Source organism: Bos indicus, chromosome X, assembly GCF_029378745.1.
Source record: "Bos indicus isolate NIAB-ARS_2022 breed Sahiwal x Tharparkar chromosome X, NIAB-ARS_B.indTharparkar_mat_pri_1.0, whole genome shotgun sequence".
Taxonomy (NCBI): Eukaryota; Metazoa; Chordata; class Mammalia; order Artiodactyla; family Bovidae; genus Bos; species Bos indicus.
In genome coordinates, this window is record NC_091789.1 from 9,437,023 (window position 1) to 9,454,200 (window position 17,178).

General features: G+C 37.3%; 1 protein-coding gene across 5 annotated transcripts in view; it reads right to left on the reverse strand.

Moving 5' to 3' along the window:
* The window catches only part of TENM1 (teneurin transmembrane protein 1), a 909,292-nt gene that overhangs the window by 752,791 nt on the left and 139,323 nt on the right, over positions 1-17,178 (reverse strand). For all 5 annotated transcript variants that reach the window (XM_070784169.1, XM_070784168.1, XM_070784167.1 and 2 more), the window contains exon 3: positions 1,473-1,502. The gene's annotated coding sequence lies outside the window, so the exon portion shown is untranslated. The remainder of the gene's footprint in view (positions 1-1,472; positions 1,503-17,178) is intronic.

Genomic DNA, 17,178 nt, shown 5'->3' on the forward strand with positions numbered 1-17,178 from the left:
ATTATTAGCCTGCCTCAGCAGCCACATTGTCTTTTTCATCTTCAAAAAATTGCTAGCTCTGTAGTCATATATTGCTGTCATGTCATACAACTAAGGTACATACAATTATAAATAAGGTACATATGGTATTATGTGCATTAATCATATTAGACTATAAGATATTAAAAACAAAAGGGAACCTGAACGTCATCTAATTTAACCATAAAACTTTACAGAGGTGGAAACTATGGTTCAGAGAACTCAAGTGACTTGTTAAAGGTCATACAGCTTGTTAGTGATATCAGTAGGACTGAAACATTGGCTTTTCTTTCTCTTTTCTTTCCCTATTACAAACTGGCCCTGCATTTTTTAAAGTAAAGGATGAAACAGGTCTACATTTTTTGTGTGCTGAAACAAGAAGTTGCTCAGACTTGTCATTCCATTTTGATACTACAGCACTCAGGCACAAAGAAGGCTGGCTTTTCTCTACTTTATGAGAAGGATGTCTTGTGTATATACTTTGTATCCTTGCTACTCTAAATTCAATCTGATGATGTTTTAAGAGACAATAAAAGACAGAATAATGCATCATAAATTTATCTTTTAGTGGCAGTAATGCAGGAATTGCCATCTCCTATTATATGGCAGTAATTTATAAGAGTACCTGTTGGGCACCAAGACATGAAGAGTTGTTCTGTGTTACACACTAGTATCTTTTCACTTTCTTTTTAAAGAAATTGTAATTCTTGGTAAATTAGTTGCCCACACAGGGACTGTCATGAAGCAAGGTTTGGGGCTGCAGTATCCAAAGTCCGAGGGGCTGTAATGAACAAAATATGTTCAAAGTCTAGGGAAGAAACTGCAAGGCAACACTGGAAAGCATTCCATCTCTAGCAGAAGCTTCCATGCCACCTTGATTTTATATCTCATTTGGTATTGACAATTATGAATGTTACATTTTGTTCATAATGTTAGGTAATGCCTTTTTATGATAAAGGGGGAGGTTTTTGGTCATTTGCCTTATGAACACATTGAGAGATTAGCTCTAGAAAGAAGCCTCAAAAACTATATATAGTCTGGAATGGGATGCTAAAATCTAACCTGGACAATAAAAAAAGAGTTTCTCATGGCAAAGAAGCCTCAATAAGAATTCATGAGATGATAGTCTACAAGAGTGTGAAATATTTCAGAATGTACTCTGTATATCACTTTGAGGCACAAAACAAGAGGCAGAAAAACCAGTGTGCTGTGTGCTGACAATCCTCTAAACACTCAATAATCTTTGTGTATACAGAGAGAAATTTTAACGGAAAGAAACCTGATAACTTATGAAAATATTAAGAAAAGTCATAATGACCAAAATAATCCCATTTCTTCAGTCTCTGCACTGTAGTATCTATTGTCTTTGTGAAAATGGAACACATTGATGAAGAAGAGATTAAAAGCATTCTAAAACTTAATGGATGATCAACTCAAAAATATCATATACTTACTTTGCTGTTACAGCCAATCATAAAGTGTACCTGAAAAAATAAAAATGCAATTTCAATTTCCTTGATCTTTTATGTTTATATTATTAAAAATAATAGCATAGCTTTTAAATTTATACATCAGAATGGTCATTTGAGGAAAAATTGGCTTTCACAACTGTAATCCTTTATAGGCCCCCTTTTTTTCACTTTTATAATGGTGATTAAAATTCAAGACAGGAGTTACCCACAATGTTTTTCATCTCTGTATCTGTTGATTTTCAACACTGGTTTTTCTGAGTCATTGTAGCTATAAACAGTCATCATTTTCAAAATAAATCACAGTATGGATAGTGGGCAGGAGGGACCAGTGCCTGCTAGGTTTCTATTCAGTCTACTTCACTTCAAGGTCTACTTAGTGCGTTTTTACTTCATTAATCAATGGTCAAATACTTAATAAGTTCCTTCCAAGTCAAAGAACATCACTCACCAGTCCCCGTCATTGCAGAGCTGAGTTATAGCAGGTTATTGCCACAAGAGATTACTGAGATGCTTGACAAACTAGCTTATAATGTTTCATTCTTACTCTGTCAGGTAAAATTTAGCTGAATTAGGATTGACATCAAAGGCATTTCTGAAAAGGTCATGATCTTACCACATTGCTTAGATTAAGCACTGTAAGGATTTGCTTCAGGTTGAGTAGGAAATCTTTAAAATTCTAGACAACTTCCAGAAGACATGTGGACATTTCTCCCTCAGCAACCTCAGTGAATTTGTTGGAAAGCCATAATGTTGACAGGGCTGCTTATTTAATTAACTCATAAGACTGGAAGGTAGTATAGTCAGTGCTTCTTCCATGATTCCAGAGCAGCCAGAGAAAAGACAGCCAGTTGGATCACCATTTTTTTTTTTTTTTTAACCAGCACATCACAGCTCTATCTTTACTTTACCTGTTCTGAAGCTAGTCACTCTGGGCCTGACTCCTCAAGGCTGGCTCTTCTAGCCTACTTGCTCAGCCATAAAACTGATCTTACTGTGTAAGTTCCTGCTTAGACAGCTGTCACATCACATCACACCCCAACCCACCTGTATCACATCCTATCACCAAAGCTCTTCCAAACTCAGTCTCTAAATAGTTTGGATCAGTACCAGCCAGCCAACAAACTGTCTCTATCACCTGGGGACTCTATCACTCAAACCTCTTCATTCTTAACTCATCACCAGCATGTGTCAGCCATGTACAACCAGTCTTCAGTCTGATTGCAACAGTTTCTTATCTGACAACATCCCCTAGTACAGACACTATAAGGGGCTTCCCTGGTGGCTCAGTGGTAAAGAATCTGCCTGCAGTGCAGACGTGGGTTTGATGCCCAGGTTAAGAAGATCCCCTGGAGGAGGGCATGGACACCCACTCCAGTTTTCTTGCCTGGAGAATCCCATGGACAGAGGGTCCTGGTGGGCTACAATGCATGGGGTCACAAAGAGTCAGACACGACTTAGTGATTAAACAACAACAGACCCCCTACTCTCATGAGCAACACTCATTACATCAGGCCTATTTCTCACCACACATCACTACTCACCCTACCTCTTCATCCTTCCTTTTTCCCTTCCCCATTATCTAGCCAAAGCCTATCCATCACCCACCATCAAAAGTCCCTTTCTTCAGAAGGCCTTCCCTGATTGCTTCAACAATGATGAAAGCTATTATATTATGTTTAGCATATATTACTTGACACTTTGAATCTGTTAGTTTAATTGAGGTATAATTTACATACTATAGAATGCACCCATTTAAAATGTACAATTTAATGATTTTTAGTTAACTTACTGAATTGTGCAACCATCACCACAAACCAATTTTACAATACTTAATTACGCCCCAAATATCCATTAGCAGTCACTCTCTGTTCTCATCCCCAGTCCCTGACAACAGCTAGTCTATTATTTATCTCTAAAGATTTGCCTTTTCCGAATATTACTTATGAATGGAATCATATGATATGTGGTCCTTTGCATCTGGCTTCTTTCACTTAGCATAACATTTTTGAGATTTATCCATGTTATAGCATGTATCAGAATTTCATTCTGTTTTATGGCTGAATAAGATTCCATTGTATGGGTATTTTACATTTTACTTATCCATTCAACAGTTAGATATTTGGGTTGTGCCTGCTTTGGGGCTATTAGTAATAACACTGTTACAAATATTCAGGTGTGTTTTGTGAGCATATGTTTTTATTATTCTTATGTCTATACATAGGAGTAGGTCATATGGTAAATTTTTCCAATTTGGTAAATTTATGTTTAATTTTTTTTAGATAACACCTTAAAATCTGCCCATTTAAATAAAGTATTATACAAGTCAATACATTTTAATATATTCACAGAGTTGTGCAGCCGTCACCACGATCAACTTCTGGATGTTTTCACTACCTCAAAAAGTCCCATACCATCACATCCATTATTTATAATCTTCACAGGACCCACGCAAATATTGATATCGAAAGTGAAAGTTGCTCGGTCGTGTCCGACTCTTTGTGACCCCATGGACTGTAGCCCGCCAGGCTCCTCTGTCCATGGAATTCTCCAGGCAAGAATACAGGAGTGGGTTGCCATGCCCTTCTTCAGGGGATCTTCGCAACCCAGGGACTGGATCTGGGTCTCCTGTATTGCAGGAAAATTCTTTACCATCTGAGCCACCAGGGGAGCCCCAAGTATTGATAATACACCCCTAGTTTTACAGATAAAGAAAGAGAAGATCAGCAAAGCCACACACCCACTAAATATCATAGCCTGCATGAGAATCCAATCTGTATGACTTGATAACTCACAATATTTCCACATTACCATATAGTCACTAATCCTCTTCTTTGAGATCACTCTAGGATATTCATTTGATTTCCTGTTTATGTCTCTCATTTAGTAATTAATTATGAACTTCCTTATCTATGTCTTACACTTCAAAAATAATGCCTTGTATCTACGATCAAACCTTAAGTTTATGAAGAACAAGAAGCACATACAGTAGCCCCCAACCATCCTTGGCATTGGGGGAGAGATATGTTCCAAAAGCCCAAGTGGATGCCTGAAATCTCAAATAATACCAAGCCCTATATATAGACAGATAGTTAGATAGTATTGAATATATATTGATTATATATATATTCAATACTTTTACCCTATATGTATATATATTCAATACTTTTTTCTTATACATACATACCTATGATAAAGTTTAAATTATAAATTAGTACAGTAAGTGATTAAAACAATAATAATCAAATACAAAAATTATAACAATATACTTTAATAAAATTTATGGTAATGTGATATCTCAAAATAGGTTACTGTACAGATTTAATATCTTTTTCATCTTAACTAAGCACTAAACATGCACTGTGGCCATAACATTATCAGTTTGAGGTGCATCAGCAAAACTAGCACTAATTTATTTCCCCTTCTTCAATTTCCTAAAGAGGTTTGTTCTTACCACAGATCTTAGCAACCTCAGTAAGTAATTTTTTTTCCCTTCCTTATGAAGTCAAGAACTTTCTCCTTTTCACTTAAAGGAAGCACTTTAAGTATTCTCTTTGGCATAACAGAATTGCCAGCATCACTCCTCTTGTGCTTTGAGGCCATTATTAAGTAAAATAAGGGTTACCTCTCAATCAATACCCAAGGTGGCTACTAAAAGGCTGCCCAGTGCTCTGGACAAACTCATGACTCACCTCCAGGCAGGATGGAGTGGACAACATGAGATTTCATAATGCTACTCAGAACAGCATGTAATTTAAATCATGAATTGTTTATTTCTGGAATTTTCCATTTATTATTTTCAGACCACAATTGCCTGCAGGTAACTGAAACCATAGGTAAGGTGGAACAACTTACTATACTTTCTTTGCCTTCTCCTCAGTCCCAAGAAGTACTCAGTGAAAGTTATTCTTTAATATTAACCTAAATTTGTACTCATATTAAGGTCAATTTTCAGTCTTTTCCTTTAGTGTCAATATAGCACCAGCAGCTGAAGTCCAATATTTTAGTCACTTCACCCCATAACTACCTTTACGAAGAATTGCTCCAGCAACACGTACTTAGTCTGCACTGTGCAGTCTTTTAGATCTTCATGTTTTACCTGAATTTGGACTTGTCCTGAAGGTGCTGCTGTAAATATGTAGACCCTGTCTTCCCAATTTGATAAAAAGCTTCTCATGGACAAATACTATGTCTTTTTGCTTGGGATCCCCTCTGACAACCAGCATAGTGATGAATAAACAACATGTTTCCAATAAATGCTTCTTCCAGTGTTTGAATACTATCATCATCTCTCATGATGATACCCGCCCCTGCTCTGGAAGAATGGAACCTGGCATTCTTCCACATGCTTAGGCTGCTATAATTACTGTGTGCCTTTGGAAAAATTACTGCCCAGCCCTGGGCCTTTGTTTTGCCATCTGTAGCATGGGTATTGTTTGGAATGAGAAAAATCTCAGTGGCGTTTCCCACTTCTGAGCTATCTGTTCAATGTGCTTACTAGAAGTTCTCAGTCATACATTCAGTAGTTTAAGTATTCAATCATTTTTGCTTTGATAAGAATAAGTTAAGTGAAGTGAAGTGAAGTCACTCAGTCATGTCCGACTCTGTGACCCCATGGACTGTAGCCTATCAGGCTCCTCTGTCCATGGGATTTTCCAGGTAAGAGTGCTGGAGTGGGGTGCCATTTCCTCTCCATGATATGAATAAAGTGTTTACTAAAAACTCTTACTACCTTTCTACATTCATTTTTATTAACCTGGGCCAGTTTTTACTTCTTTGTGGCAAAATAAGCATGTAATAATATCTTTCATTCAACTTCAGATACTTTGCTATACTTATCACACTTTAAAATTGCAAAAATCTTTTCTCATGTCTAACGTTTTTCCTTCAAAGGATGACCTGCTCTCCTGGATTCCCTTCTTAGACACATCCTATAGCAACTTTCCTACTTCATTACATTTGTATTTGCATTTTTCTTTTCTGCTAGTTTTTTTTCTTTAGAAAAAACTGAGACAGAAATAAGACTTGGATATCAAATGCTGTTGTATTTCAAAAGAAATGGAGCATTTTCTTATTAACTGTTAGAAAAATGAGCATAAAATTTGATAAGGATTAAAATAACTGGAAGAAACTGGAAGTTTTCCAAAATTTTCATCCAGAGAAACCATTTAAACAGACTATTTTATTTTTAAACAGCACCTTACCTTTATATATAGTCTTGTACCTAAACTAGCACGTTAATTTCAAAATGTTATTAGATAACATTTATACAGTTAATAATAGATCTTGTTGCCATGGAACCTTAACCGAATTTTCTAGCTCTGAGAGTTGATTTTTCAGCAATTAAGCCCTTAGCTCTACTGTTTCATTAACAGATTTTTTATATGAATGTAATTATTTGGATGAGGATATTGAAAACATTTCCTAGTTTGCAAATGATACTCAAATTGGAAGAAAAGCAAATGATGAAGGAACTGTAATTGAAACCTTAAAGATGCATATTATTCAGGTGACTGAATCAACATAAGGCAAAATATATTCCTATACTAAGGATACTTGGGAATAAAGTACAATCAAGATTTTCCTACTCTCTGATCTATCACCATCTCCACATCTACCTTGACCAAGTCTGCCACTCAACACACACCTCATAAGAATAATAATTGAAGTGATCAGGAGAGAAAGGAAACACTCTTGAAATTACTGGCCCCAGGTAAAGTAGAACTAGGAGATTTTTACTGGTTTAATAATCTGCCAATGGCAAGACTATAAGTCAACCAAAAGAATCCAGTTTATAGCCAAGATGTTCATTATAGTACAACTGGACTTGAACCAACAGTATTGATCATTCTCTTTCTGTTCAGGACCACTGCTTTACTAATTAAAATGTGATCACTAGCCCAAGTGTTGAAACAGATGGAGAAACACAATGTTTTCACATCTGGATTATTCTCATTGAGTGGAAAATCAGAAATGCATTATCATAACTTATACCTATGAGGAAAAAGAGGACAAATCCTGGGGCATGATAACAGAGGACACATCATCTTCGGTTGGCAGTAACTAAAGATTTGTAGGAAATGATCAACTTATGTAGTTCTGGAGGCAAGAACTCCCAGGAAATGACAGAGGATGAAGTCTTTTACAAAGAAGCTTCAGATTTACATTTAGAGAGAGAGTCTATTTTACAAATGTGGGTTCTGAATTCAAACTTGTCACATGTTTAGTGAGAAGCAGAATTGTTATGTGAACTCAATTCAGCTGTTTTAACCAAGAATCATATCTCAAATTTAGGAATAAGCCAAAGGAGTATATGTAATTAGTGAGTAATAAGTGTGACTCCTATTTGAGTGGCCTGAAACTTGTTACTAAATTTCTATGAGTTTCAGTTTTTTAATTCATATAATTAATGTGAACAATAAGAGATAGTGTCTAACATAGTAAAATAGGTACTTGATAAATAGGATTATTATAATTAGTATTAATTATTAGTGAGAAAATATGTTTTCCATTTACCCCACCTCATTACTTGCTTATTGATGGCAGTGTTTCCTAATTGCAGTCTCTATTTTTTTTTTTTTATAATTTACTTCATGGTAGTTGTATCTGCAAACCAAATCCATTGTGACGATGGCAAACATGCAGAAATAGCAATGCATTGAAGGTAATAAACAGAACATAAAAGATATTGCTCCCATAATGAAAATGTATTTGTAGTCTAGCTGGGGAGATACAACATAAGCACTGATATGAAATGGTTTACCATCTAACATCATTAATAAGATTATCCACAATATTTGAAAAGCTTAGTAAATGTTCACAAGCACACTGGCTGGTTTTAAAGTATTAACTATTACTTGCAGCTCTATAAATTAAGGACTATTATTATTCCCATTTCACAGATGAAGAAACCGACACCAGAACCTTAAATTGGTTCTCCAATGTCACACAGGTAATAAGTGCCAACAGGAGGATTCAAATCGATCTCTAAAGGCCATGAGCTTAAACACTTCACTATACTGCTCTCATATCTATCAATCATGTACAGAAAAAATTCCTAAAGGGCTGTGGATGGAAAACTAAATGATTTCAAACAAGAAAGAAAGACTGGACAATATACAAAGATAATAAATGCCTCTAAAGTAATGGAATAAAATTCCATGTTTCATTCATTAAAAGGGTGGGTCATGTTGAAAAGGCCAAGATATCTGATGATAATCAGTGGCATCAGAGTATACTATTTCAATCTCCATTTATCAGAGGCCTTTCTTGAGGAAGGACTATTTTTGTAATAAAATATGCTGGTCATATTGGAACAATATATTTGAAAGCCACAATTTTTATCTCAATAATCATAATGAAAATCTTTCTGTATATTGCAAGTATTTCTGATAAACAATATGCAATTTATTTTGAATGATTTTTCATCTTGTCCAAATTTTATTTCTAATAGTGGCTTATGTTCTGCCACAAACATTTCTCAGATAAACTTCTTTTAGTTGTGAGAACACTTTCTTGGCTGCAATATTTCTCCATTGTCCTATCCATTCAAACAGGTTACAATAAAAATCCTATTATGTGATTTTTCATGGGATTGAGAATAGAAAACATCACGAAGAGGAAAATGATAAAAGGAAGATATATTGCTCCATGGAGACTTTCCTCAGGAGCTTTCTCTGTAGCTGACAGCTGTGCATTTACATCTGTTTCAGGACAACATGGAGGCAGTAAGGGATCACGTGCAGGCTTTCTGTTTTGGTAATCCCAGTTTCCCACCATGAAATGCTCTCCTTACACTGCTGTAATGTAAAAGAACCACCTGAGGCTGAGATGAGAAGCAGGGATAATCATGTGAAGCATGCCTCACTTATTTGAGACTCAGATCACTGATTGCCCCAGCCCTGTGTTTTCTAGTGTTTTCCAGGTAGGTTTCCTAGCTCAACACTACTCAAAGTTTGGTTCATGGAAAGCAGCACCAATATTAGCATCACCTGGAAGCTTGTTAGAACTACAGAATCTCAAGCCCCACCCCAGATCTACTGAATGGAGATCTGCATGTTAACAAAATCCCATGGTGATTCCTGAGCACCTTCAAGTCTGAGAATCACTGCTCTAGAGATGGTAAGATGCCCAGTTAAAGAAAATATTTTCTTTCTCTCTGAGGTAACTGAGAGGGGACATATGAAAAGACCCTGACCAACAAACAATGAAAAATTAAAGGATCAACTTAAGAAAAAAATTTAAAGTACAAATCCAGATATATTTACCAAGCATTGACCTGCTTACCTATGAGCCTCAGTTAACTCAGTTTCTTCCCTCAGTTTGTTGGGAGGAAATGAAGAGCAATACTAGCTCAGCTGTAGAATATTCTCAAATTTATTGTCATCAGAGTAAGTATTATTATATAACATTTATTCACTGTGTACTATATGCCATGCAACTTCCTAGATACTTTTCCATACTTTTCACTTTAATCTACACATGACTTTGGAACCTAAGCTTATAACCACTTCCTTCCTTTCTGATCTTTTCTCTAATGTGACTCTAGGATATCTTTTCTGGCACAATGTGAATGCACTACTATTCCATACCTTCACTGAGTGAGAAATATATTTTCCCATAGGCTCAAAATTTTCTGTCCAAGGCTTCTTTGCCTATATGTTCTCCAGAGATATTTAGCCTCACTCCTGGAAGTGTCCCTGACTCTAATCTCCTGCTTCCCCATCTCCCACTCCCATACATATCCTGAATACTCATTTTCTCTGTCTTCTGGTTTAACTGGAACATACTGACTTAGCAATTGTTATGTTTGTTTTATTCTTTGTAAAGCTCAATGTTTTAGTCTATCTTTCTGGGTGACATTTTTGTCCCGATCCTTTTATCAGCCATGTAGCTTTTCATTCTAAGGTCTGTAAAGACAGAAGCTATATTTGGTTCTCCACTATATTTCCAGAGTTTAGCACAGTGTCTAACATAAAACAAGCACTCAAAAACATGTGTTCACTGAACAAATAAATCTCAGTGACAGCAGTTTCCATGGAATGCATATCTGTGGGAGCTCTTCTCTATCTGTACCCATCCCTTAGATTATCTTGTCCAGTCCCACAGTTAAATAAATCCACCCCTCAAATTGTAACTTCAATCCTGACCACACCTTGAACTTCACACTCATGTATCCAACTGCTTACTCCTATCGGCCACTAGGTAAGAGAGATCTCAAGTTGTTCAAAATCTGTCCCTTGATTCTCCACCTTTATAACCCCACCTCTGTAAATTGCATCACTACTTACCCAGTTACTCAGACTAAAAATCTCGTGCCCTGCCTGGTTCCTCTTTCCCTTCTATCCCATAGCCAAGTGATCAGCAAATTGTAATCAAGTTTACCTTCAAAACACCTTCTGAATCTAACCAGTCGTCAGCACTCTCTCATCCACACCACTATCAGCCTGCACCTAGGCTATGGCAATAACCTTTTACACTGGCCTCACTGTTTCAATTCTTGCCTTCCTCAAGTCTCTTTCTAGCCAGCAACCAGGGTAATCTTTTAAAACATAAATCAGATCTCATAACTCCTCTGCTCAAAGGCCTTCAATGGCTTTCTGGCAAACATAAAGTGAATTCACCACCATGGCCTACAGGGTCCCACACAACCTGTTCCTGCCTCCCTCAAAATCACTCAGCTCCAACCTCATTGGCTTGCTTTCGGTTCTTCTAATACTCCAAGCTTAACCCCACCTCAGGGCATATTGACTTATTAATCAATCTGTTTGCAATGCCAGTCTCTTCTCCCTAGGTTTTGTATGGTTACTGACTGTACTTCATTCATGTTTCTGTTCAAGTGTCATCTCCTCAAGAATAAGGATGACTCTGATGACCATCATAGCCAAAACCTATTCCTACTGCATTATACTATTCTTTACCCCTTTGTCTTGGGTTATTTTCTTCATAACATTTATACCTAACACATTATGCCTCCACGTGTTTATTCATTTACTGTTTGCCTTCCCATTAGAATACGAGTTCCATGAAAGCAGGAACTTGGAAGATCTTCTTTATTATTGCACAGAACCCCTGGTGCCTAGAACACTATCTGGCACATGGAAGGCACACCAATAATATTCACTAAGTGAATGAAGATTGGTGGACATCACCTTTGTCTTTAAAACCTTCCACATCCTAGTAGGTCTTCCCTGGTGGCTCAGTTGGTAAAGAGTCTGCCTGTAATATGGGAGACCCAGGTTCAATCCCCAGGTCAGGAAGATACCCTGGAGAAGGGCACGGCAAGCCACTCCAGTATTCTTGCCTGGAAAATCCCATGGACAGAGGAGCCTGGCAGGCTACAGTCCATGGGGTCACAGAGTCAGACACCACTGAGTGACTGACACTTTCACTTGTCATCCTAGTATTCTCTTTTTGAGCCAAATGAGTAGGTGCCCCTTTTTGTCTTTCATAAAGCCTGACATCTCTTGTGGTCTTCCCACAAAGATTAACTTTCTTATTGAACAAATGTATCTACTTCTTGGTTTATTTACAAGTATACATAATTATCATGTTCCAATCCCAATAAATGCTTAACCCTCCCTTCTAGTCCCATTTTTTATTCCTGCTGTCTAGATTCTGTTACCCTCATCAGTCAAGTCTGCTTAACATTACATCTATTGGCCCTGACTCCCCTCTGCCACTTCTGAAGCTGAACATGTCCTGCCTGGGCTTTTGTACCCAGGTCATGACTCCGGAAAAATTTACCAGTCTGAAACCCTGATAGGACTTCCTACAACAAAGAAATGTCCGTGTGTGTGTGTGTGTGTGTGTGTGTGTGCGCGTGCATGCATAATCTATGAGAATACTAAATCTTTTGAAAGTCCTTCAGAATCCTCATATTTTAAAAGATTCCAAAAACCTTGGCAACCATATGCTTCCAAGTTTTTAGGACAGCTCTTATTTGAGAGAATTTTATTATTTCCAATAATGGTAATTTATTAAAGGACATATGATGTATGTATCTCTTTAGATTGTCACCACAAATACATTCATGTATTAAAAAAAAAGAAAATAGGTCACTCAGGCCATGGTCCTTTGTTAGCCTAGATCCTGGATCCCCACAGACTTGTCATCTTGTCACTAATTTTCACTAGGAGGGTGGAAGTGAAGGAGGGGATTTTCAAGTCCATTAGTAAGACCATAAGAGTTTGCATTTCTTCCAGTATGTTCCCAGCTCTTTTAGTTGAGTGTGAAAACAACATAAAGGTCATGAGGACTGTAACTCAAAAAACTGAAGCTATCTTTTCACATCCTGCGACTCCCTTTATCTTACCTTTTCCTTCTCTTCCCAATTATGTATGCCCCTCTTCTCCAGACACACATGTACTATACTCCTTCACACTACTCCCTGGCTACCAGGGGTTTGATTTGTCAAACCTCAGCCAGCCAGTCATCAGTCAGCCATCTATCCACCTAATCAACAAGCCTTTGCATATTACTACCTGCTGGGAACTGTGCTTGGTGCTGGGAATAGAGAAATGGAAGAAATGGGTGAAGTCTCTAAGAGTCACTTGCTTAGAATACTTCCTGAGAGCTACTTCTTTCCTTTATATCTTAAGTACTTAGACTGGCAGCTCAGTTCATATTCCGTCCTTCTGGTAGCACTGCTGCTGCTGCTGCTAAGTCGCTTCAGTTGTGGCCGACTCTGTGCGACCCCATGGACTGCAGCCCACCAGGCTCCCCCGTCCCTGGGATTCTCCCGGCAAGAACACTGCAGTGGGTTGCCATTTCCTTCTCCAATGCATGAAAGTGAAAAGTGAAAGTGAAGTAACTCTGTCGTGTCCGACTCTTTGCAACCCCATGGACTGCAGCCTACCAGGCCCCTCCATCCATGGGATTTTCCAGGCAAGAGTACTGGAGTGGGGTGCCATTGCCTTCTCCATCTGGTAGCACTAGATATTAATAATAACAATAAAGTACCTTTTCTTAAAAACTTCAATAATTTCTTTAGAAATTCATTGGTCTCCTGCAGTCCCTGATATACAATAGTAGTAACAATAGTGACCATTTTAATTGCCTGCTATATTCCAGGCAACGAACTGTTTTATACATATTTTATCTTTTCATCCATAACAAAATAAGGTTCAGAGAGGTTAGGCCATTTGCCTAAAGTCACTACCTACCTGGTAGCAAAGCTAGGGTATGCCTGACCCCCAATCCTACACTCATCATTCTGTTTCATGCTAGATTAAGTGTCTTAACCCAAAGCTGAGTCATTTGCAACAACTGAGGGTTGTTTGAGGGACCTCCATGGTATCTCCCCACTCAAACTAGAAAGACAGTAGAGGACAAATTTGAAATATGGGTGAACAACCAGAAAGAGGGGGGACCCAGCAGTAAGGAAAAGAGAGTTTTAGGCAAGTGAATGGTCAACCTTTTGATGTACCTACTTGGAGCAGAAATTGAGTTCTTTATTATTTTTTTCCATAGTGCCATTTGCTTTCCAGAAAAATTACATTTACTCTCTTCTATAAGTACAGGAGATTGCCAGTCTTCAGATCTTCATAAGAACTAATCTTTGTGAATGTTATTGGCAAAAAATATCTGCTTTTAATTTGTATTTTCCATATGTTTATTGTTGAAGTGCATTTCTTTGCATTTCCTACTCAGATTGTTGCCTTTTTCCTATAGGAGTGTTCACTTTTTTCTTAAGACTTATAAGAGGTATTTATCTAGTATACATATTAGACCTGTGTCATATGCATTGCACATATTTTGCATGTTTATGAGCTGCCTTTTCATGTTGTTAATTGTATTTTTTATGAACAAATGTTGTTTGTTATAGATTTAAACCCAAAGCCCTTCTTCTGGGATTGCTCTTCATCATAAAATTAAATAGCCAACTCTATTTGTTTTCAGTTTTAAACTTTTACAACATTTAACTCAAATGTTTCAAAAAGTTATTTAGGTATATAATGTGAAGTGGGACTCTAGTCTGAGGTTTTATGGTAAACTCCTTCACCTCTCGAATGGCTAATTTTCAAAGAACTATTTATTGAATTATTCTTTATCCCATTGTTCATGGCTTTTATAATCATAAGCATGATAATTTTTCAAAGCTATCTCTTTCATTTTATTCACCCTTTAATCCTTACAATCTTACCATACTAATAATTATTCTAACTTGGTGATACATCTTAGTATCTTTTATTGATATTTTAAACACATTTTTAACTATTAAAATCTTTATTCTTCCAAAGTGAACTTTAGAATCATTGTCAATAAGTAAACAGAATTTTTTGTTGAATTTATATGAAACATAAATTAAATTTTAATTTCCTAAATCAAGAATACACAGAAGAACTATACAAAAAAGATCTTCACGACCCAGATAATCATGATGGTATGATCACTCACACTCACCTAGAGCCAGACATCCTGGAATGTGAAGTCAAGTGGGCCTTAGGAAGCATCACTACAAACAAAGTTAGTGGAGGTGATGGAATTCCAGTTGAGCTATTCCAAATCCTGAAAAATGATGCTGTGAAAGTGCTGCACTCAATATGTCAGCAAATTTGGAAAACTCAGCAGGGGCCAAAGGACTGGAAAAGGTCAGTTTCATTCCAATCCCAAAGAAAGGCAATGCCAAAGAATGCTCAAACTACCACACAATTGCACTCATCTCACACACTAGTAAAGTAATGCTCAAAATTCTCCAAGCCAGGCTTCAGCAATATGTGAACCGTGAACTTCCAGATGTTCAAGCTGGTTTTAGAAAAGGCAGAGGAACCAGAGATCAAACTTCCAACATCCACTGGATCATCAAAAAAGCAAGAGAGTTCCAGAAATATATCTACTTCTCCTTTATTGACTATGCCAAAGCCTTTGACTGTGTGGATCACAATAAACTGTGGAAAATTCTGAAAGAGATGGGAATACCAGACCACCTGACCTGCCTCTTGAGAAACCTGTATGCAGGTCAGGAAGCAACAGTTAGAACTGGACATGGAACAACAGACAGGTTCCAAATAGGAAAAAGGAGTATGTTAAGGCTGTGTATTGTCACCCTGCTTATTTAACTTAAATGCAGAGTACATCATGAGAAATGCTGGGCTGGTGGAAGCACAAGGTGGAATCAAGATTTCCAGGACAAATATCAATAACCTCAGATATGCAGATGACACCACTCTTATGGCAGAAAGTGAAGAAGAACTAAAGAGCCTCTTGATGAAAGTGAAAGAGAGAGTGAAGAAGTTGGCTTAAAACTCAACATTTAGAAAACTAAGATCATGGCATCCAGTCCCATCACTTCATGGCAAATATATGCAGAAACAGTGGAAACAGTGGCTGACTTTATTTTTCCGGGCTCCAAAATCACTGCAGATGTTGACTGCAGCCATGAAATTAAAAGACGCTTACTGCTTGGAAGGAAAATTATGACCAACCTAGACAGCACATTAAAAAGCTGAGACATTACTTTGTCAACAAAAGTCCATCTAGTCAAGGCTATGGTTTTTCCAGTGGTCATGTATGGATGTGAGAGTTGGACTATAAAGAAAGCTGAGAGCAGAAGAATTGATGTTTTTGAACTGTGATGTTGGAGAAGACTCTTGAGAGTCCCTTGGACTGCAAGGAGATCCAACCAGTCCATCCTAAAGGAGATCAGTCCTGGGAGTTCATTGGAAGGGCTGATGTTGAAGCTGAAACCACAATACTTTGGCCACCTGATGCGAAGAGCTGACTCATGTGAAAAGACTCTGATTCTGGGAAAGATTGAGGGCAGGAGGAGAAGGGGACAACAGAAGATGAGATGACTAGATGGCATCACCGACTCAATGGACATGCATTTGGGTAAACTCCGGCAGTTGGTGATGGACCAGGAGGCCTGTCATGCTGTGGTCCATGGGGTCGCAAAGAGTCGGACATGACTGAGCAAATGAACTGAACTGTACTGAAATCAATTAAAGTGGAAAACTTGGCATATTTTAGTAATTCAGATATCCTAGCAAAGAACATGATGCATCTCTCACTTTAATCAGATTTTACTTTATGTTTCTCTAGAAATTTTAGTAATTTTGAAGAAAATATAGGCTTTATATTTTTCTTGTTAAAGTCATCCTTAGAATTTGAAGATATTTTAAGTATTGCCAATAAACTCTTTTTTTTTTCATATTTATAATTTCTAACTGGTTATTGCAGAGAAATCAACAGAGGAGAATAGCACAGCCCAAAGGGACTACATTAATAGGCCATTAAAAAAAAAGAACATTGTCATTTACGAAACATGTTCTCTGCTTGAAGTTGCCTTTTGTAGAATCAAAGAGTTATGATGTTACATACCACCCATCAAACTCAGAGAATTTAAGACCATGTTCTCATTCAACAGTCATCATTCTCAGATGAGAGAGCAACCATTTATCAAGACACAGGAAGAAAGTAGCTCTCCCCAAGTCAAAGCACTGGGACAAAAACAATGATTCTGATTAAATTATCAAAAGAAATTTTCACAGCCTGCAATTGTGTTTGGCAAGTTTAAATCCCAAATGAAATTTTAGAGGAGATGTTATGTGCCCTTGAAAAGCAAGTTTACAATGAAAATGCTGACAGGCCTTATAAGAGAAGACTGAGCATTTCTAATGTCACTTATGTGTAAATAACAATATCTGTATACATAGGCAATATATGTAAACTATGTTTTTTTTCCCCTGAG